Here is a 23922-nt window from a genome sequence, read left to right as displayed (position 1 = left end):
GTTGCTCGAGAGGAAGTCATTCATTCACTCACATAATCTATTTTAAGAGACAGAGATCTCTAATCATAAGCATAAGCCTTGTAAAGTATCACTGCCATATCAAGCAAATCTTGATAGTAATGAGTTAGTGGCCATATTTTTCAGAAGCCCTTTTTATGTACGTATATCCACTTTGCCAGAAAGTTTAAATCAGTATTTTTTGCAAAAAAATTACTTAGCACCCCCACCTAGAAGATCCTCGAGAATAAAAATGGCGATTGTTGCAGTTTTTTCTATCACATGGTATTTGTGCAGTGGTTTTTCAAATGCATTTTTGGGGGGGGCGGGGGAACACACTTTAATGAACTTTACTGCAAAAAAACACAATATATAATCCAATTTTTGGTAAAATGTAAAAGACGATATTATGCCAAGTAAATAGATACCTAACATGTCATACTTTAAAATGGCACATGCAGGTGGAATGGCCACGATAACAATATACATAGATGAAACTGTTTAGAATTATAGAGAAGGTCTAGCGCTAGAATTACTGTCCTCACTCTAATGTTCGCAGTGATACCTCATATGTGTGGTGTTAACACCATTTATATGCATATGCATGCATGACTTACATATGAGTTTGCTTCTGTGCATGAGTACGAAGGGGTGGAGGCGCTTTACATTTTGACATTTTGATCTTTTGTTTAACCACTTCCTTACCAGGCACTTACGCACCTTCCTGCCCTAGCCAATTTTCAGCTTTCAGCGCTGTCGCACTTTGAATGACAATTGCGCGGTCATGCTACACTGTACCCAAACAATTTTTTTATAATTTTGTTCCCACAAATAGAACTTTCTTTTGGTGGTATTTGATCACCTCTGCGATTTTTTTTTTTACGCAACAACTAAAAAAAGACAGAAAATTTTGAAAAAAATTAAGTTTTTTTTTTTTTGGTAAATAAGTAAGTTTTCTTTTTCAATTACGGGCACCGATGAGGTGGCACTGATGGGCATCAATGAGGTGGCACTGATGGGCACCGATGAGGTGGCACTGATGGGCACTGATAGGCAGCGCTGGTATGTGGCATTGATGGGTGCTCATAGGCGGCACAGATGGGCACTCATAGGCGGCACTGATGGGCACTTATGGGTGGCACTGATGGGTACATATGGGTGGCACTGATGGGCACTGATAGGTGGGCACTGGGCATGGATGGGCACTGAGAGGTGGCACTGATGGACACTGAGGGGTGGCACTGATAGACACTGAGGGGTGGCACTTGTTTACTTACTATTTTGCCAATCAGTGCCCATGTTGCCAGTCAGTGCCCATTTGTGGGCACTGATTGGCATCTATTGTGCCTATTATTTTACATGTGGATGGCCATGGGGGATGTACCTGGCCATCCACATGTTGTCCCCTTCCCTGGTGGTCCTGGTGGCTTACCTGTGGTCTAGTGTGGGCATCCGAGGGGGGCTGCGCTGATAAACAATCATATGCGAGTGAGGAAGAGCCGATCAACGGCTCTTCCTGTTTATATCGTGATCAGCCGTGATTGGACACAGCTGATCAGGTGGTAAAGAGCCTCCGCCGGAGGCTCTTTACCGAGATCAGAGATGCAGGGTGTCAGACGGACACCCAGCATCACTGATCGCTGCGCTGCGGGCCCCCATGGGCGCACGCCGGCATGTTATCCTGCTGGATGTCAATAGACGTCCAGTCAGGATTACACAACCACTTCCCGGACGTCAATTGTCTATTGACCGGGCGGGAAGTGGTTAAAGAAAAAATTCTGCCCTAGACAGGAAGTGATGTCATGACTCTGCTCCGGTCCTCCAAGATCATAGAGGCGATCAGAGATGATCTGGTCTCTGTTCAGCTCAATAGCCAGCTGTGTAAAATATAGGATCATAAGAACGGTAAGCCAGAGTAACGCTGGCAAGCGGCGGAAGTTGGGAGGGAACAACCCCTCCTGCTGCTAATTAGCCACTGGGACCACTTTTTTTTTTAAAAAGCCAATCGTATTCTGGGTACTTTTATTTTATTTTATATACTGCCTTGTCCATTTACGCACACACAAACACACACACTATTTTCTTTACAGTGTAAATAAGGTATAAACATAGCACAATCAAAGAAGCTTCTTTTAAAGCTGAACTGAAACAGAAATGAAACAGCTACTATTTCAGTTGGGATCCCCCCTCACTGCAAGGGTCACATTTAGATTTTTGCCTAGAGTCCCCTAAAGCTGCTTCTCTAGGTTGCTCTTGATGCACTGTCCGCCACCTGGACAACATCAAATACAATGCAGAACCAACAGTCTTGCTTAATAAGTGGGCATGCTTAGGGCCAACCTACAACTAAAAGTGTCAGATGGAAGAGGAGGACATTGGCTGCGAGGGGAGTGAGGGATAAGGTCAGTAAAAGTGTTTTATAATGGAACCCTAAGCAAAAATGAGCATTTGCCTCTTGCAGTGTGGGGGGAATCCCACTGCAAGGTTAGTTTTTGTATTAAAATTTTCAGCTTAAAGGCACAATCTCTCTCACTGAAACATGGATAAAGCCATCTGATGCCTTGACTTGTGTGCTTACATTTTACCTTGAGCTACTGATCCCTGTAACCCAAAGACTTTATATAACATGTGGTAGAGATATCGAGAAACACACATTTGAAAAAGAATTGAGAGCTCCATCTGCTGTCTGGATAAAAAAAACATATATGTATTTACATGCAATATTTCATATTTAACCAAAAATATGTATTTTGACTTTTTTTTTTGTTCTTAAGAAGAACAAGGAAAGCAGTGACCCACACCTTCATGAATAGGTCCCAGGGGGTTGCACAGCATAAAATTATATTTTCTTTGACCACTCCTACATTGGGGTGATTTACTAAAGGAGGATAGGGTAGTAATATTGCAAAATAAATGTTGACTTGCTTGATTAATAAACAGTGTTAACTTGATCTTGTTTTTACTGCTCTTGCACAGGATTGGGCATTCACAGTAAACACCTTAGTCTTGAATGAATGAATGAATGAAAAACGTATAAAGCGCGGCGCATGCGAACTGAATCGCTTCTGGGCGCTAGTTGTTCGTGTCTCATGACATCAAAAGAGCAGAGTTTTGATCTGTCTTCTGAAAGTCAGGTGGTTTTCCTCCAACCGAATGCTGGTCAGTAAAGCGTTCCATAGTCTAGGACCCTGAAAAGCAAACCTTCTTTCTCCTTTGGACTTGTATTTGGTTTTTGGTACCCTGACCAGATTTTGGTCGGTGGATCGCAGAACGCGATTCGAATTGTGAGGTTCTATCTTGTCGCAAAGATATTGCGGAGCCTTCCCATGGATGCACTTATGTGTCAGGCAGAGTGCTTTAAATGCAATTCTGTCTTTTACTGGCAGCCAGTGAAGGGTTCTCAATGAAGGTGAGATTGATTCCCATTTTTTTTCCCAGTCACCAGTCTGGCGGCCGTATTCTGAACGACTTGCAGACGGGAGATTTGGTACTTTGGGAGTCCGAGGTACAGGGCGTTAGCATAGTCCAGTCTGGAATTCACGATTGTTCCCACCACGACTGCTACGTCTTCTTTGGGGATAAATGGAATAAGTCTGCGTAGTAGGCGCAACAGATGGTGCGCTCCGCTGACTACTGACCCTATTTGTGCGTCCATTGTCATGAAGGTGTCGAAGATGACCCCTAGACTTTTGACTTTGGAGCTAGGGGTGATGATTTGGCCCAGAATGGGCGGCGGTGTCCAGGTTGTTGCCAGTTGACTCTTTCGGCTGGCGTGAAACATAAGGAGTTCTGTTTTTGAACTGTTGAGTTTAAGATAACTCTTAGTCATCCAGTTTTCTATCAAAGAGAGACATTTCTCTAAACTGGGATGATGATCCTTTTTGTTGCAGATGCGAAAATACAGTTGCGTATCGTCTGCATAAGAGTGATAGAGTAGTTCTTGGCTACTGATAATATCAAAGAGAGGGCGAAGATAGATGTTGAAAAGCACCGGTGACAGGGGGGATCCTTGGGGGACTCCACATGACACCGTGCGCTTCTCCGACGTGAAACAACCCAATTTAACTGTTTGTGATCGGTTTTCAAGAAAGGAAGAAAACCATGGTAAATCACCTTCTGCGACTTCTGCTACCTTGGCTAGTCGCATCAGTAACAGTTTGTGGTCTACCGTGTCAAAGGCTGCGCTTAGGTCCAGCAGAACCAGGAGACAAGATTCTCCTTCGTCTGCGGCCTCGAGGGCATCGTCCCATATTTTGAGTAAGGCCGTTTCTGTCCCGTGTCCGGGACGGAAGCCTGATTGTAATGGATCCAGTAGATTGTGGGTATCTAGATGCTGTTGCAGCTGTTGTACCACTACTTTCTCCATTATCTTGGAGAGAACATTTAGGCCTGTTATGGGACGGCGGTGAGTTGGGTCCTTGGGATCCAGGTTAGGTTTTTTCAAGATGGGCTGGATTGTGCCCCTTTTTCAACAGGGATGGCACTGTGCCTTCCTTAAATGACTGGTTTATAAGCTGTGTGATGGGTGGTGCCAGGATGTCGGCACATTCCTTCAGCAGTTTGGTGGGGATGATATCATTGGGCGATGTGCTGTTCCGCAAAGCACCAATGATATTTTTTGTGGTATCGATGGAGATCGGTTCCAGAGTGAACTTTGTTGATTGTAGAGCGTTTCTGTGGGTGTTTTGTGGTTGATTGACGGTGGGGTTGAGGGGGGTATTGTTTTGCATGATGCTTTCCCGGATTCTTTCAATTTTGTTGATGAAGAAATCCGATAGTTCATTGCAGAACTCTTGGGTGTCTGAGTTGGGGACTTCAAGACATCCTGGATTCATGGTCTGGGTGACCATCTTGAAGAGTTCGCGGGGGCGGTTTAGGGCGCTGTTAATCGCCATAGAAAAATGATGTTTCTTGGCTTTGAAGATTTCTTTATGATATCGTGTTGTTATTGCCTTGTAGATGATGAGGTTATCCTCTGCAGGACTTCTTTTCCAGGCTTCCGCCCTTCTGCGCTCTTGCTTCAGAAGCAACAGCTGGTTGTTGAACCAGCCGGACTTTCTTTTTCGGATGCAGGCTTTGCGTTTCGGTGCTACTAAATCGGCTGACTGTAGCAGGGCTGCGTTTATGGCATCCAGTGTATCTGCGGCTGTTTGATGTGGATGGATTGTTTTGATTCTGTTTCCCAAGGTAGATTTGAAGAGTTCCGAATGGAGCTTCTTCTGAGATCTAGCCCAGTGTATTGTCACCGGCTTGGGTGCTTTTATCACTGGGGGAATTTTGGAGATTATGAAATTAATTGCATGGTGGTCTGTCCATGGCAATGGTTCATTTTCTAAAATGCTTATTTTCATATTTTGTCTGAAAATTAGGTCGAGCGTGTGACCTGAAGCATGTGTTGGCCCGCATATAAGTTGCTGTAGCCCTAATCCCTCCAGGTGATCAATGCAGGCGTCCGCAATGGGATCCTGTGCGGAGTTGGCCCACAGATTAAAGTCCCCGAGCAGCAAAAGGTGTTTGCTGTTAAGGGTATAAGTGGATATAAACTCCGTTAATGATGGCAAAAACTGCGATTTTGGCCCAGGTGGCCTATAGCAGAGGAGAATGTGAACAGTCTCCTGGGGGGAAGTTTGAAGTTGAAGAGTAAGGGTTTCCATGAATGGAAGAGGATTTTGAAGGGCTGGCTTAGTGATTGTAATGCGATTCTTGTGGATCACCGCCAGGCCTCCTCCTCTTTGCCCTATTCTGTTTTCCGTTATAATGCGATAGTTTTCTGGCACCAATTCTCCGAGAATGGTGTTGCAGTCGTCTGAGAGACAGCTTTCTGTAATAAAGAGGCAGTCTAGATCGTTTTGTAGTAAGAAATCGTGGATTTCTAATCGGTGTTTTACTGCCGATCTTGTGTTGATCAAAGCACATGATATGTGCTCGAGCTGGGTTAAATAGTTAAAATTTTTGATGGTCGATCGTCGATCGAATCTCAAAAGTTGCTCTATTTTTAAGGCCTTTTTGGTGACGGCTGGTAATGCTGTTGCGAATTGTCTCAGACCCCGAATAGAGTCCGCAGAGTATCGCAGATTAGCCATTGTCGCCAGTCACATTGTCGTCAGTCTTTCCTAATTGCGGCGGCCGCGAATGAGGCCTGGTCTGGCGCGGATGCGGGAAGAGCCGCGAGACGCCGGACGTGATGGGTGGAAGACTGTCCAAGTGAGCCGTCACTCGTTGAGTCTTCTCTCCCCGATTGGTCCAGAGGAAGGCGAAAAACCCCAGGCGTGCTGTGCCAATCTGCAGCGATCGGGGGAAAAAATTCCTTCCTGACCCCTTAACGGCGATCGGTGCAACCCTGGATCAATTGGCAAGGGGGGTGTGGTGGACCCTGCCTGGCTGCACTATCCCTGGGGAGAGCCGACTCGTTTGAGAGCGTCCTGCTCTCACTATCCCTGGGGTGAGCAGACTAAGATGAGAGCGTCTGCTGCACCGCTGGATCTATATAGCAAGAGTTCCAACTTTATTAGCTGCAAGCTTGTTCTGGATCAGTAATTGAAAAAAAATAATGAAGACTCCTGTCTTACCTCCTGTTTCAAACTCCTGGTTTTTAACTCGCACTTTTGATCAAAGAATGCACTTCTGATCAGAGAGTCCACATGTGAAGCCACCATCAACTGGGAGCCAGTTTGTTTACTATGGTAACATTTATTTATTGAATCACAAAATAGTAAAACAAATAACTTAACCACTTCCATAACAGGCACTTACGCACCTTCCTGCCCAAGCCAATTTTCAGCTTTCAGCACTGTCGCAATTTGAATGACAATTGCGCGGTCACGCTACACTGTACCCAAATGAAATTTTTATCATTTTGTTCCCACAAATAGAGCTTTCTTTTGGTGGTATTTGATCACCTCTGCGATTTTTATTTTTTGCACAACTAAAAAAATACCGACATTTTTGAAAAAAAATTGTTTTTATTTTTTCTGTTAATTCTTTTTGTAAATAAGTAAGTTTTCTTCTTCAATTATGGGCACTGATATGGCGGCACTGATGGGCACCGATGAGGGGGCACTGATGGGCACCAATGAGGTGGCACTGATGGGCACCGATAGGCGGCACTGATAGGCGGCGCTGGTATGCTGCACTGATGGGCATTTATAGGCGGCACTGATGGGCACTCATAGGTGGCACTGATGGGCACTCTTAGGCGGCACTGATGGGCACTCTGTGGCGGCACTGATGGGCACTCATGGGTGGCACTGATGGGTGAGGGTGAGGAAGAGCTGATCAACGGCTCTTCCTGTTTACATCGTGATCAGTCGTGGTTGGACATGGCTGATCAAGTGGTAAAGAGCCTCTGCCGGAGATTCTTTACTGAGATCGGAGATGCAGGGTGTCAGACTGACACCCCGCATCACCGATTGCCGCGCTGCACGCCCCCACGGGCGCGCGCCGGCATGAAATCCTGCAGGACGTCGATAGACGTCCAGTCAGGATTTCACAACCACTTTCCGGACGTCAATTGACTATTGACCGGGCGGGAAGTTGTTAATGTAAAATAACTTCCACTGCCATGCTTAAAATGTACAATTAAAGCTAAACTCCAGCGAGAAAAAAAAAAAAACATGACAACTTAGTATCCTGATGACAGCTGCCTATGTTCTTGGTAAGCAACATAAACAATTACTCAAATAGTCTTTGACTGACTACAGTGCTGGCATGTTGACATAGACCTATTAGGCAGCAACAGGACTGTTTGGCTGCATGGAAACTGGCATACAGAGTCATACCAATGTAACTGGTCACCATAACCACTATTGCTGCTGCAGAAGATTGCATAATTATGGATTATGTAAAAATATGGGTGTTTTAAACGTTATTTAAAAAAGTTGGAAGGGTAACCAATTGAGTTTTTTTTTTTTTTTTTACTGGCTGGAATTTTGCTTAAAATGAACACAATATTTGAACCTAAATAACATATGTCAACAAAAGCTTGGCAATGTGTTTGTCAGATAACATTTTAACAGTCATTTTTATTTCACAATCTCCTACACTATTGAAGAAGACATTCCCTTCATCATTTTTTATTAAGCGATGTGTAAACAAGTCAGAATTCTGTTCATGGAAGCTCTTGAGCAAGCTCCATACTGGGACTGTCACAACCTCTGGTTGAGGTTTCTGAAAAAGATACAATGACGGTTTTCACTGTTTTAGCTCTTTGATGTTTGTTGTTCCTTGACCCCTGTTGTGATAGGTAAGAATAAGCCACCAGCAGCTGTTATTAAGCGTGTTCCTTTCTCATTTTAGTCTACTTCTCAGAAAGGCAATATAATATAATCCCGTCAGCAGTGCACAGAGACAGATATTTTAGGATATAGGCTACAAAAAGGTCACACATGTGTCACTTTCGCTCTTGTTAACTGCTTTTTTAACACTGCTGCATTTGGTTCATCATTTTCTGAACCTAAAACCCAGTATATCCTTGTACCATGACCCCATTTATAACAGCAATTGCCTTACGTTTAGATGCTAAGTACATTAAAACACTTCGATTTAAGACGGATCAGGAGGTAAAGTCATAGCAGGAATTTCAGAAAGTATGGGCCAGATTCACATACGAGCGTGTATCTTTCTGCGGGCGTAGCGTATCCTATTTACGCTACGCCTCCGCAACTTGGACAGGCAAGTGCAGTATTCACAAAGCACTTGCTCCATAAGTTGCGGCGGCGTAGCGTGAATTGGCCGGCGTAAGCCCGCCTAATATAAAATAGGCTGGTAGGGGACGTGTTGTATGTAAATTAATCGTGACCCCATGTAAATGACGCGCCTAACGAACGGTGCATGCTCGCGCATGCTCAGTATCACGTAGAATTTACTCCATAAGATACACCAGGCCCGATGCCTGTGATGTGAACGTAACCTATGCACAGCCCCATTCACGTACGACGTAAACAACATAAAAAGATACGCTTGCCGACGTCCATACTTTGCATTGGCTGCGCCTCATATAGCAGGGGTAATTTTACGCCGGACGTAAGCCTAACGTAAACGGCGTAGCGGGCGCAAGTACATTTGTGAATCGGCGTATCTACCTAATTTACATAGTCGACACGTAAATCTATGGAAGCGCCCCTTGCGGCCAGCGTAAATATTGCACCCAAGATACGACGGCATAGGAGACTTACGCCGCTCGTATCTTGGCCAAATCTATGCGTAACTGATTCTAAGAATCAGGCGCATAGATACGACGGCTCACATTCGGACTTACGACGCCGTACGTGGAGATACGCCGTCATAAGTCCACTGTGAATCTGGCCCTCTGTGTTGGAAAAAATATTTCCAATAGTAAAAATAATAATTTCAGCAATTAAACTATTCATGCTAAGCCTTTTTATGGGCGGCTCCCCTGGCCGGGCCTGGATTGCTCCGAGCCCTCGTGTACACCGCTCCTCACTCCGCAATTTTTTGTATTTGTTTATGTGGGGGGTGTACAGTGTCAGTGTGTTTTTTTTTTAATTTGACATTTTTTACAATAATTGTTTTATTTATTTATTGCAAAATTTTTATCAGCCCTGTTGGGGGGCTTTGGTGAGATATCAGGGGTCTTAACAGACCTCTGACATCTCCCCTTTGAGACAGGGAAAGGGACACATATACCCCAGTCCCTTTCTCTGCAGCCTCAGCTGCGCTGAAAATTCATGGAGAGAAGACGGCGGCTTCTTTTCATTCATAAACTGAAACATTGTAAACACAGTTTACAAAGTTTCAGTTATATGAATGAACAGAGTCAGTGATCACTGACTCTGTACATTCGGAAAAGGTAGGAGCCGGATTTACCGGCTCCTACCTCCGCTCTCTATCCTGACAGGTCGAGGGGGTGGAGGAGGAGCATGGAGGGGGACACGGCAACACGGAGGGGGACACGGCAGCACGGAGGGGGATACGGCAGCACAGAGGGGGACATGGCAGCACGGAGGGGGACACAGCAGCACAAAGGGGAACACGGCAGCACAGAGGGGGACACGGCAGCACGGAGAGAGACACGGCAGCACGGAGGGGGACACAGAATCATGGAGGGGGACATGGCAGTACAGAGGGGGACATGGCAGCACAGAGGGAGACACTGCAGCACCGAGGGGGACACGGAGGGAGATGGCAGCATGGAGGGGGACACGGAGAGGGACAACAGCATGGAGGGGGACACAGAGGGGTACAGCAGCAGAACAGAGGGGGGCTGAAGGAGGATACAGGGACAGTCAGCGGTGATCAGTGCTTGTAACTCCACCACCGCACTGATCACCCCGACTGTACAAGTATCTGGTGAAGCATTCGGAGCATTTGCCTGAGTACAAGTACTCGGGCAAATGCTCGGTATGGTACCGATACTAGTATCGGAACAACCCTAATATATATATACATATATATATATATATATATATATATATATATATATATATATATATATATATATATATTTACACATGTATGTATATAACACACATACATATACTGTTTATACATCTACATATTTTAAATTTCCTCTTATTTACTATTCATCTATTCCAACGAGTTAAGACACAGACATCACACATAGAGGGATCCAACAGCACAGAACAGCTGCCTGTCTCGTTCGTTCATATTCTGCAGCTATTAGCAACTCAAAAGCATAGTTGTACAAAAATAAATAAAAAACTGAGCTGTATTTTCACAGAAAGCCTGACAATGCATTGCTTCAAATAATTTAGCTAGTGCCCACAAGCTATTTTTCAAAGCTTTATTAAGCATTCATCTTCCATTCAAAAACTGATAAGATCTAAGATTTAAAGTGGTTATAAAAGGTAGAAGTTTTTTTTTACCTTAATGCATTTTCTGCATTAAGGTACAAAACCTTCTGTGTACAGCTCCCCACTCAGCTACCCCCACCCCCTATACATTTCTGAGCTCATCTTCTATTCAGAGCTGTGTTAGAGGTCAGCAGCTCTCTCGACTTTTTCTCTCTCTCTCTCCTGACAGGGCAGATCGATAATAGTGGAAGCCATTGGCTCCTGCTGCTGTCAATCAAATCCTGTGACAAGAGAGCGGGAGGCCAAACTGCAGGTGGTGTGCCACCACAGGAAGCAGCTTGCTATGGTGGCACATGGAGATAAGAAGGAGCATCACTGGGGGACCCAAGAAGAGGAGGATTGGAGCTGCTCTGCGTAAAATCATTACACAGGGCAGATATAAAAAATAGTAAAATAGTAAAAAATGTTTGTTATTTTTTTAAAGGGTTTTACGATTACTTACCTAAACTGGATTTGATATATATCACCATCACACTCTGAAACTGTCTTTTGCATTGTAAGTACTGTGGATAGTCGGTTTTCAGGTGAAAGTAGTGGCCCTTAATTAAAGCGGAGGTTCACCCATACCTTACACATTTTCCCCTTCGCTTCATGCTCGTTTTGTCTAGGGGAATCGGCTATTTGTTTTAAAATATGATCCGTACTTACCCGTTTACGAGATGCATCTTCTCCGCCGCTTCCGGGTATGGGCTGCGGGACTGGGCGTTCCTTCTTGATTGACAGTCTTCCGAGAGGCTTCCGACGTTCGCATCCAGCGCGTCACGATTTTCCGAAAGAAGCTGAACGTCGGTGCGCAGGCGCAGTATAGAGCCGCACCGACATTCGGCTTCTTTCGGCTACGAGTGATGCGATGGATGCGACCGTCGGAAGCCTTTCGGAAGACTGTCAATCAAGAAGGAAAGCCCGCTCCCGAAGACCCATACCCGGAAGCGAAGGAAGAAGATGCATCTCGAAAACGGGTAAGTACGGATCATATTTTAAAACAAATAGCCGATTCCCCTAGACAAAACGAGCAGGAATCTAAGAAAAAAAAAAAAAAGGAATTGGGTGAACTCCCGCTTTAAAAATGTACAGTATATACCGTATATACTCGAGTATAAGCTGAGTTTTTCAGCACATTTTTTGGTGCTGAAAATGCCCCCCTCGGCTCTTACTCGAGTCACTTTTTGCGTTTGATCTCCGGTACTGGCCAAACTTGGCACACATATAGCCCCACTCAAGTGTGCAAAGTTTGTTGTCCGGGGGACCTACGGCCGGGGAGCACTGATTTTTCAAAGTCTGGCACCCCTTCCATAGACTCCTATGTTAAACGGTAAATTCTCTGGTAACTTTGGGGACCCGCATCTGGACCCGAAACCTGGCACACATATAGCCCCACTCTTCCCCTACAAGTGTTCAAAGTGTGCAGTCTGGGGGACCTATGGCCGGGGATATACTTCTATATACTCCCATGTTAAAGATTAGTCTAGTCATGGACACAGTGAGGCATGGGCACAGTGAGACATGGGCACAGTGAGGCATGGGCACAGTGAGACATGGGCACAGTGAGGCATGGGCACAGTGAGGCATGGGCACAGTGAGGCATGGACACAGTGAGGCATGGACACAGTGAGGCATGGGCACAGTGAGGCATGGACATGGACACAGTGAGGCAAAGTGAGGCACAGTGAGGCATTCAGATGGACACCCTAGGCTTTTACTCGAGTCAATACATTTTCTCAGTTTTTTTTGTGGTAAAATTTGGTGCCTCGGCTTATATTCGGGTCGGCTTATACACGAGTATATATGGTAACTATCCTTTTGGATAGGGTGACTATGGATTAGAACAACATTTTTTTATTTTTTTTGCTGTCTGTGCCCCCATTACTTTCTCTATTTGTCATGTTTTCCCTTAATTTGTAGGGATTTCCTCTGGGTTTCTGTTTTGGCTATGGTACAGGAAGTGAAGGTAAATCCCCTCTAATAGGTTACAGATGGCCAAAAAAAAAAGGTTATAGCCCTCCCTTACTCTATCCATAATGGAAAAAAGTTTGCCTAAAGCAGTGATGACGAACCTAAACATTTCCCATGATGCTCAACTACACTGGAAATGTAGTTCCAAAACATCTGGGGTGCCAAGGTTCGCCATCACTCTAAATCGTTCTACTTTAAAGCAAAACTCCAATCAGATATTTAAATAAACACAAATGAATGCAGATATGTATTCAGAAACAAATATAGCAGCCTATTGTTGTCCCTTAAACAGAGAATTTTATCTTACTAGTCTGCATTGCAGTTGCTACCATCACTAGGTGCAATCCATCTATACTGGTAAACTGCAGTCACCAACTTGGCTTTACTGGTTGGCAAGGCTGTGAAAACATCCAGGCTAGATAGACAGAAAAACAAATTCTTTGAAAGGTAGGACAGCCTTTACAATTGTATTGCAACTAAGTATTTAGCTGTTTGAACAATTTACATAGTTACATAGTTCAGCTTGCAAAGTGTTTTCTGACTGGACAAGGTGGAATAGTGGGGCGATGACAATTATGTTGTGACATCACCTCATTGAAACAGAGAATGTTTTACATTCATTGGGAGATTACAAGTCTTTCTCTTAATGGCACACATATGAAATGGATGATCTTCTGTCAGAAAATTCTTGGTCTTCAAGTGTTTATTTAATACATAGTGATGTCATCACTGGGTCTCTATCCTTGCTGATGCAATGCAGACAGATCATGACTGGTGGGAAAGGCCTGGCAAGGTGCTGTACATAGCTTCGGAAAAAAATCACAGCACTTCGCCTCAGTACTCCACCAAGGGCTCTCAGTGCCTCCCGATGCTAGCTCTTGGGAAGAGTTGTGCGAATATTAAAATGTCCATTAAAATGGATTGATGTCACTCTGGATGAATGGGCATTCCTAGGCAGGCTGTATTTAGATAATGCTCATATACTGTAAGATACGAAGCCTAAAAGAGCTGAAATCTAATGAATAAAAGGGACAGGTCGAAGACAATAAGGACTGGTGATTGAAGTGCTAGATGATACTGCAGACAGAACATGGGTCGGGCTCTATCTGTCTGGCTGTAGCTTCTATTGCACACTGTGAGAATCTCTGAGGCCCCGTACACACGTCCGAGAAACTCGACGAGCAAAACACATCGTTTTTCTCGTCAAGTTTCTCGTTCGGCCATCAAAAAACTAATCAAGCCAAATTTCCCCATTGCCCAACGAGGAAATAGAGAACATGCTCTCTATTTGGCTCGACAAGTTTCCCGACGGGTTTCTCGGCGAAAAGTGTACACATGACCGGTTTTCTCGGCAGAATACGTCTCCCATCGAGTTTCTTGCTGGATTCTGCCGAGAAAACCGGTCGTGTGTACGGGGCCTGAGTGTGCAGGAAAATCAGAGTAAGCTATTTCAGTACAGGAGAGAAACCTCTACAACTGGGCAGAAGTGTGAAAGGAAAGGCCAGAGTCCAACTGTAATGCCCCTTTCACACTGCCCCACTGTGGTTTCCCCGTAGCTCAGTGTACCAACTGTTTTAATGCGGGTTAACCATACTTCCCCATAGGCATCTTTTAGATCAGGGATTTTTGGTGTGCTTTCAGAGAATGCAGCAAAAAGCGCTTTTTGAAGTTACCTTTAAAAAAACAAAAAATGCCTGATCTATTAGAAGTCAACGGGAAAGCATGGGTAGCCTGCACGAAAACTATGGGCCAGATCCTCAAAAGAGATACTCCGACTTAAGTGCTGTTCAGTCTGTGTGTAACTTTGGAAACGATCCTCAAAAGGCTTTTTCCAAAGTTACACAGAAGATCCGGCATGTGTAATTGATTTACACTGCCTAATTTTAGGATGCAGTACCGCATCCGCCGCTGGGGGCATTTCGAGTCGAAATGCCGTTGCTAGTATGCAAATTAGCACTTAAGGCGATCCACAAAGCTTTCTAGCTTCTTTTTTGCGCCGTAAGTGTTATTTTGCAAGTGTAAAATTAGGGCTCGTTTTACAAAGTGTAAAGTTAGTCACACCTTGTAAAGGCCCATTGCAGCGACGGCATTTGGTATGCTTTCCCGAGGGAGAACTCCACGTCAATTTGTAAAAAACAAAACCGGCATGGGTTCCCCCCCAGGAGCATACCAGGCCCTTAGGTCTGGTATGGGTTGTAAGGGGACCCCCCCTACGCCGAAAAATTGACGTAGGGGGTCCCCCTACAATCCATACCAGACCCGTATCCAAAGCACGCTACCCGGCCGGCCAGGAAGGGAGTGGGGACGAGCGAGCGCCCCCCCCCCTCCTGAGCCGTGCCAGGCCGCGTGCCCTCAACATGGGGGGGTTGGGTGCTCTGGGGCAGGGGGGCGCACTGCGGGCCCCCCCACCTCAGAGCACCCTGTCCCCATGTTGATGAGGACAGGACCTCTTCCCGACAACCCTTGCCATTGGTTGTCGGGGTCTGCGGGCGGAGGCTTATCGGAATCTGGGAGTCCCCTTTAATAAGGGGGCCCCCAGATACCGGCCCCCCACCCTAAGTGAATGGATATGGGGTACATCGTACCCCTATCCATTCACCTGGAGGCAAAAAGTAAAAGTTAATAAACACACAACACAAGGCTTTTTAAAATAGTTTATTATTCTGCTCCGGACGCCCCCCCTGTCTTCGTTATTAGCTCAATTACCAGGGGGGGCTTCTTCTTCCGCTCTCCGGGGGTCTTCTTCCACTCTCCGGGGGTCTTCCGCTCTCCGGGGGGGCTTCTCCGGACTCCGGGGGGGCTTCTCCGGACTCCGGGGGGCTTCTTCCATCTTCTCCCCTCTTCCGCTCTTGACTCGGCGAACCCCGGTTCTTCTGCAGCTCTCCGGTGCCTTCTTCTTCAGCGCTGGCTGCCTGCTATGTTTGTGTGTTAGCTCGATTTCAAACAGGCAGCCGGCGCGGTCTTCTGTGGCGTCAGGGTCTTCTGGTCTTCTGTTCTTCCGATGTTGTCTCGTCGCCTGTTGTCGCTGTAATGATGGAAGCGCGCCTTGCATCCCATTTATATAGGCATCACCGTCCCATCATGCTCCGGCAGGTACCCACGTGGTGGGTGCACGTGGGTAGGCACCCACCACGTGGGTACCTACCGGAGCATGATGGGACGGTGATGCCTATATAAATGGGATGCAAGGCGCGCTTCCATCATTACAGCGACAACAGGCGACGAGACAACATCGGAAGAACAGAAGACCAGAAGACCCTGACGCCACAGAAGACCGCGCCGGCTGCCTGTTTGAAATCGAGCTAACACACAAACATAGCAGGCAGCCAGCGCTGAAGAAGAAGGCACCGGAGAGCTGCAGAAGAACCGGGGTTCGCCGAGTCAAGAGCGGAAGAGGGGAGAAGATGGAAGAAGCCCCCCGGAGTCCGGAGAAGCCCCCCCGGAGTCCGGAGAAGCCCCCCCGGAGAGCGGAAGACCCCCGGAGAGTGGAAGAAGACCCCCGGAGAGCGGAAGAAGAAGCCCCCCCTGGTAATTGAGCTAATAACGAAGACAGGGGGGGCGTCCGGAGCAGAATAATAAACTATTTTAAAAAGCCTTGTGTTGTGTGTTTATTAACTTTTACTTTTTGCCTCCAGGTGAATGGATAGGGGTACGATGTACCCCATATCCATTCACTTAGGGTGGGGGGCCGGTATCTGGGGGCCCCCTTATTAAAGGGGACTCCCAGATTCCGATAAGCCTCCGCCCGCAGACCCCGACAACCAATGGCAAGGGTTGTCGGGAAGAGGTCCTGTCCTCATCAACATGGGGACAGGGTGCTCTGGGGTGGGGGGGCCCGCAGTGCGCCCCCCTGCCCCAGAGCACCCAACCCCCCCATGTTGAGGGCACGCGGCCTGGCACGGCTCAGGAGGGGGGGGGGCGCTCGCTCGTCCCCACTCCCTTCCTGGCCGGCCGGGTACCGTGCTTTGGATACGGGTCTGGTATGGATTGTAGGGGGACCCCCTACGTCAATTTTTCGGCGTGGGGGGGTCTCCTTACAACCCATGCCAGACCTAAGGACCTGGTATGCTCCTGGGGGGGGAACCCATGCCGGTTTTTTCTTTGAAAATTGGCATGGAGTTCTCCCTCAGGAATGCATGCCGCTGTCATTTTTTTTTTCCCCGACGCAACTTTAAGCCGTCGCGATCCTCAAAACTCGGCGTAACGTAACTTCGCGCATGCGCAGTACGGCCGACGCGCATGCGCAGTACGGCCGCCGCGGGAGCGCGCCTCATTTAAATGGGACTCGCCCCATTTGAATAGGAACGCCTTGCGCCGGCGGAATTTTAGTTACACAGCCTGAAATTTCTAGATAAGTGCTTTGTGGATCAGGCACTTAGGTAGAAACTTTAAGCCAGTGTAACTTAAATTGGATTTTTTAAGTTACGTCAGGTTTTTGTGGATCTGGCCCTATATGTACATTTTTCTTCACCTGTCCTACAGGGAAATCTTAGCGTGGCAGTGTGAAAACATTCTAAAATAAAAGAGGCATAAAAATACTTCAGGCTAAATGTATATTTTGTATCATTTGAATGATTGGAGTTTGTCCTAAATATTTACACTTTGTCAATTTACGTGCCAATGCAACACTTTCTGTGTTTCCAAGAAAACCTACACAGATTGCTTAAGCAAATGTGTTGGCAGAAAATGGAAGGAAGATTATTTATTAAATAGAAATAGTCAGAACTGTTTCCTGTTAACCACTCATAAATAAAATAAACCAAAAAATGTAATCTTTCTTTGATAATCCAAAGTGATCCTTCATTCAATTTCTTGTATTTCCTTGACCAATCAGGGCTGAGTACTGTAGCCTTGCCCTGTGCAAACCAAGTTGGGCTAAATAATTTTTTTTGTAATTGGTGTTTTGCCTGCTACTGGTGTTGCTTCTACTGTATACTGCAACTGCTCAAAAATAAGTAAATTGGGGGGCGTGGCACCCAGAGGATATGGCTCTATAGCTGAATAGTTCAATCGGTGAGCTCACAGGTAGCGGTCTTTTCTCACCCCACACCTTCTACGCGACCCTTGGAGTGGCTATGAACTTATGGGGATTAGAAAAAATAGTGTAGGGCCCTGCAAATTGGCCGATTTGACGGTCCAGCGGGAGCCCAGTAATTCCAAGATGATGCTGATGCCTTCGGCCTGGTACACAGACTCACAGAGGTGGCTGCTAAGCCTCACTGTTGGCAAAAAGGAGATCGGGAGGAGAGCAGCATGCATCTACATCAACAAGTCCAGTAAAGCAGAGGAGGAGGCTGAAAGCTAAAAACAACAATGTAAGTGCTAACCACTCTGACTCTGTATGGGATCCTAATGAATTTGGGGAGCAGCTTGACTATTTTCCCACAGTGGGAATTGGATACAACACTTAAGGATATGTTGATTACCCTCAGGGGGGACCTTCAGCATAACATGGCCACATTTATGAAACAAACTAAAGTGGACTTAGAAGCACAGGGTGACAGAGTCGATTATATAGAAAACAGGATAGGAGACTACCCTCGGGCAGGCACATAATGAGGTGCTCAACCCTCATGACGACCTAAATAAGAAATACAAAATATTTAAAATAAAATGGCGGATTTAGAAGACCGATCCCGCCAAAACAACATTAAATTCCGGGGTATAGCAAAATCGATCCCTTAAGCAGAACTCCATCCGTTCTTACAAAAAATTATAATGGAACTGCTCCCAACAGTGAGACCCCACGAGCTGACAGAGTGCATCGACCCCCTAAAACAGCTTTCCCCCCTGAATGGGTACCCAAAGACATAATAGCAAAGATTTGCTTCTACATCAAGAACCAGCCCATGTACTTTGTTCGCCAGCGTAACTCGTTACCTGAACCTTATGCAGGAATTTCCTTATATGCTGACCTTTCTCAATAATTTGAATATGGTTACCAAAAAGAAATAATTAACAAAAAAAAATCTGAAAAAAAGAAGGATATATTTTTACGCTTCTTTCCAGATTTCTTATACGGTTGTTTGTCCAGCGGTGCTGTTCCAAAATGCCTAGAGTGAAAGGAAGCACAAACTGTAGAATATGTTTCAAGCTGTGATTCAGATTGCAAGGCAAAGTGGATTTTATAAGATTCTCTCATCCCCAGCTATAAACTTTTATTTAGCTGTTTTTTTTTTCTAAGCAGTCACAATAGAAAGCAGTTATATGTTAATGTCTGGTATGTTAGTGTAGTGCCAATTTTTATCCTGATTGCAGTTCTCCTTTAATGCTCTACTTTTACTGTATTTCCATTTTCTTCTTAGAGAATACTTTTTCTTATACAAATTCAACTTGTCACTTTCCTGCTTAGCATTGATATCCCCAGTGAAAAGGCTATAGTAGCCAAGTACAGCTATAAAAGATTCTTGCTGCCTAACATAGAATCACATTACTGGAAATATTTCAAGAATTACAAAAAAAAAAGTTCCCAAGAGCTATATTTTCATTAATCCATATGGCCTTATCCAGTGCATATGACACAGTCAGCCCATTTTTTACAGTAAATGTCTCCTGGTAAGTTTCTCATATTGATGTATCTGCAAAAGCTTTCAACTCAATTATATCAGTCATTTTAAATCATTCCTCATACACAGTGTACAGTGCTTTAAGATAACTAATGTACATGGAATTTAGCATTTACTTATTAGTTAATTATAGCAATTCGAGGCAACAAGGAGAACCGATCAACTTAACACTGCAACTGAGCTACACCCAAAAGGTTTACTCATTGTACCTTAAAGCAGAGCTCCATGCAAAAGGATAAGCGTTGCATGTTTGCTCCCCCGTCCACTGCCACGTTTGGCACCTTTCAGGGGGAGTATTTGTAGCTGCTTACTTAAATTTTTTTGGTGGGGGGCTGAAGCTCTGCTTTAAGCAGAATCAGACTCGGGAGGACTGAGGGCATCTTTTCCACCTATGACATACGTCTTATTTCTTCTGTCCTTTGTCATGCCACCCTGTAAACCCCCATTGCACCCACAAGCCCACCAAAGCCACATAAATCTGTCACATTGTTGGCCAAGGACTGGAAAAAATTCTGAAGCTTCACAATGCATCCATTGTTCCTGGGCTGGGTAGGACTTTTGTCGGGACAGCCAATTTCAAGATTTTGCTTATTTAGTGACCCCGTCACTGGGCAGTAAAAGAAGAGCACTTATACATATTACTTTTCCAATGGCAACAAAAGTTGTTTCCACATTTCTAGGTGTCAAATACCTGCTCTCCCTGCCACATGCCATATTGTCAAGTTAATGTTATACTTTAACCACTTCAGTACCACACACTTCCACCCTTCCTGCCCAAGCCAATTTTCAGCTTTTATAGCTGTCACTCTTTGAATGAACAAGGAAAGGGAGGGATTGGAATGTGTGTGGACAAAAATTTGAAACAAAGAATGACAATTGCAACATTGTACCCATTGGGTTGATTTACTAAAAGTTGATAGTGCAAACTCTGGTGTAGCTGTGCATAGTAGCCAATCAGCTTCTAACTTAAGCTTGTACAATTAGACCCATTTCACACTGGGGTAGGAGGTGTGCCGGCGGTATAGCCGCGGTGTCCCATTATTTTCAATGGGAAGGAGCGGTGGAGGAGCGGTAAACACCCCACTCCTTCACCGCTCCAAAGATGTGGCTAGCAGAACTTTTGAAGCGGTTCAGCTAGCGCACCACCTCAGTGTGAAAGCTCGGGCTTTCACACTGAGACTGCAGGGCAGGAGTTTTTCAGGTGCTATTATTAGCACTAAACCGCCTTAAAAACTCCTCAGTGTGAAAGGGGCATTAAGGTTTGACCAAAAAAAACTGGAAGCTGGTTGGTTTCTATGCAGAGCTGCACCAGATTGAAATAAAACACACAATTTTATTTGATTATGTTATAACATTTTGCAAGTAAATAATATTTCTTTAAGCCAACATGTATATTGCCACATTTGTTTGATGAAAATAACCCAAATCAGTGTTACAGTGTATAATATTTAGTCTGTAGGAAAGTGTCCACAAACTATAGTATATACAGTATATATAGTGCCCACCTTTCCCTGCTGCCGCCTCACTATCCATGCACACGGCCTCTTTCAGGACGCCGGATGCATGGACTACTATGGCGGGGGTGGGAGATTTTTTTTTAAGCACCTGATTAGAGCCAGAGGCTCTAATAGGCTTTAAAAAAGGGTGGGCTCAGGACACATAGTGTACGCCCTGATCTCACCCTCTTTTGTGACCATAGCGAATACATTTTTGCTATTTTCACAAAACAGTGCCTCCCCGCCAATCAGGAGGCAGGTCATTGAGACCATTTTGCCGATTGGCCAAAGCACCAGGCAATCCTATTGGATGCCCAGCGCTTTTGGTGGAAGAGACACACAGGGGAGGAAACTGCTGCTGCTGCTGCCTGCACTGAGATAAATACCCTGATGTGTGATACTGCTCTATATACCCTAATGTGTGATGCTGCTCTATATACCGTGATCTGTGATGCTGCTCTATATACCCTGATCTGTGATGCTTCTCTATATACCCTGATGTAAGATGCTGATCTATATACCCTGATGTAAGATGCTGATCTATATACCCTTATCTGTGATGCTGCTCTATATACCCCGATGTGTGATGCTGCTCTATATACCCCGATGTGTGATGCTGCTTTATAGACCCTGATGTGTGATGCTGCTTTATAGACCCTGATGTGTGATGCTGCTCTGTATACACTGATGTGTGATGCTGCTCTATATACCCCGATGTGTGATGCTGCTCTATATACCCCGATGTGTGATGCTGCTTTATAGACCCTGATGTGTGATGCTGCTCTATATACCCTGATGTATGATGCTGCTCTGTATACACTGATGTGTGATGCTGCTCTATATACCCTGATGTATGATGCTGCTCTGTATACACTGATGTGTGATGCTGCTCTATATACCCTGATGTATGATGCTGCTCTGTATACACTGATGTGTGATGCTGCTCTATATACCCTGATGTATGATGCTGCTCTGTATACACTGATATGTGATGCTGCTCTATATACCCTGATGTGTGATGCTGCTCTATATGCCCTGATGTATGATGCTGCTCTATATACCATTTCTGTGATGATGATCTATATACACTGATCTGTGATGCTGATCTATATACACTGATCTGTGATGCAAATTAATATACCCTTTCTGTAATGCTGACCTTTATACCCTGATCTGTGAGGCTGAGCTATATACTCTGTCCTGTGATTCTGGAGCTGTATACTCCTGTCCTGTGATGCTGAGCTGTATACTTCTGACACTATGGGTAGAAGCAAGTGGAATACAGGGGACAGAGTGGGTGGATTTTATATGAGGTGGGACGTATGAGAAGTGGGAAGGGTCAAAAATGAGGGGCGGGTCTGGCACCCCCCATCCTAAAACCTCACCAGCTGCCACTGTATATACTGTATATCTGAAAATGTATTAATCCTGAAGTACTGAAGGCCTATCTCATTTCTGGAAGCCCAAAAATGACAAGACAGTATAAATACCATATATACTCGAGTATAACCTGAGTTTTTCAGCACATTTTTTTGTGCTGAAAACGCCCCCCTCTGCTTATACTCGAGTCACCTTTTTGTGCCTGATCTCCCGGACTTTGGGGACCCGGTCGTGGGTCCAAGAATACCACAAAAATCTATTGTGTTACAAACAACCAAATTACTGTGTTGTAAAGATTATTCCGTTTACTCAAATAAATCGATATAGCCACTAGCTGGCATAAAGTCTACATACTGTAGATTGAGTACAGTGCTGCTAACCAAAAAAAAATAAAAATAAAAACATTTAAACTATATACAAGAAAATTCCCATTATGCTGGCAAATATAATATGTGCCTCAAAAAAGAAAAAATCGCCCTTGGGACTTTGAGTGAGGTGAGCACTATGGAGCCAATAAAATAACAATGTGTAATTACAGTATATATTTCATTCAAGTAAAAAGCAGTACATACATTAATGTCATGAACATGAGCCAATTCATACAGAATACAAAAAATAGGTAAAATGATATTACAAGTAACTGTCCATATAAAAAAACACACAAGCATCAAGTGTATACCCGATGCGTTTCGGGAGGCTTAGCTCGCTCTTTAGGGGTAGATGCTCCTGATATACCTAAAATGAAAGGATAAAGTATGCAGTATGATATAAAGGGCACAAGGTAAGAGGGGGCCCTTGATATGTAAAACCCCATACTCACCAATGGACATAGCCAAAGACCAGGGCATGTGAGGCTCCCAATACGGTGGCAGCAAGTGTCCTGCCAGGGAGCAGAGGAGGCGGGGCCAAACGAAGTCCCAACTGGGCCAAACAGAAGGAGGGCACAGCATTGATGAAATGAGTGCATCCCCAAGGGTCTCAATGGGTCCATAAGGAATATTGGCTCTAAACATGAATATGTATATTGGATAGTTAGTAATAAGGTAGGTAAGCGTACAAAAACACATTTATATGTAAATGAAGGACCTGAGCCAAAAGTGGTAAGAGCATAGAGACTGAAGGGGAATGTGGTGAAAGATGCCAGGAAACTGGCTAGTGTGATGAAAAAAAAAATTCAGATGAGAAAGCAGAGAGAAGGAGAGTGAGAGTGGAATGGAGTGCAGGTGTGTGGTGAAGATGGTAATGAAGGAACAGGCTGCAGGTAAATGCTCCAAGTAAGTCATATGCAAACATGTAATGTGTACATGGATAATTGAAATAGTAAGGTAGGTAAGCATACAAAAACACATGTATATCTATATATGGATGAAAGACCTGAGCCAAGGGTAGTAGGAACATAGAATCTGAAGGAGAAAGTGGTGAGAAAATGCCAGAAACTGGCTGCTATGATGAAGGAAACATCAGGTGAGAAAAGAGAGTAAGAAAAAAATAAATAGAGTGTGAATGTATGGTGAAGGCTGTAGTGAAAAACAAGCTGCAGGTGAATGCTCCAAATGAGTCATATGCAAACATATAATGTGTACCTGAGTGAAGAAAGTCTGGAAAGTCTCTAGACTTTCTTCACTCAGGTACACATTATATGTTTGCATATGACTCATTTGGAGCATTCACCTGCAGCTTGTTTTTCACTACAGCCTT

The 23922-nt window shown here is 44.9% G+C and overlaps 1 protein-coding gene across 1 annotated transcript in view; it reads right to left on the bottom strand.

The window, feature by feature from the left end:
• The window catches only part of TMEM200A (transmembrane protein 200A), a 202195-nt gene that overhangs the window by 22821 nt on the left and 155452 nt on the right, over positions 1–23922 (bottom strand). The window lies entirely within an intron of this gene.

Source organism: Rana temporaria, chromosome 4 (assembly GCF_905171775.1).
Source record: "Rana temporaria chromosome 4, aRanTem1.1, whole genome shotgun sequence".
Lineage (NCBI taxonomy): Eukaryota > Metazoa > Chordata > Amphibia > Anura > Ranidae > Rana > Rana temporaria.
The sequence above is the reverse complement of the archived record's forward strand: the minus strand, read 5'-3'. Positions and strand labels throughout refer to the sequence as shown.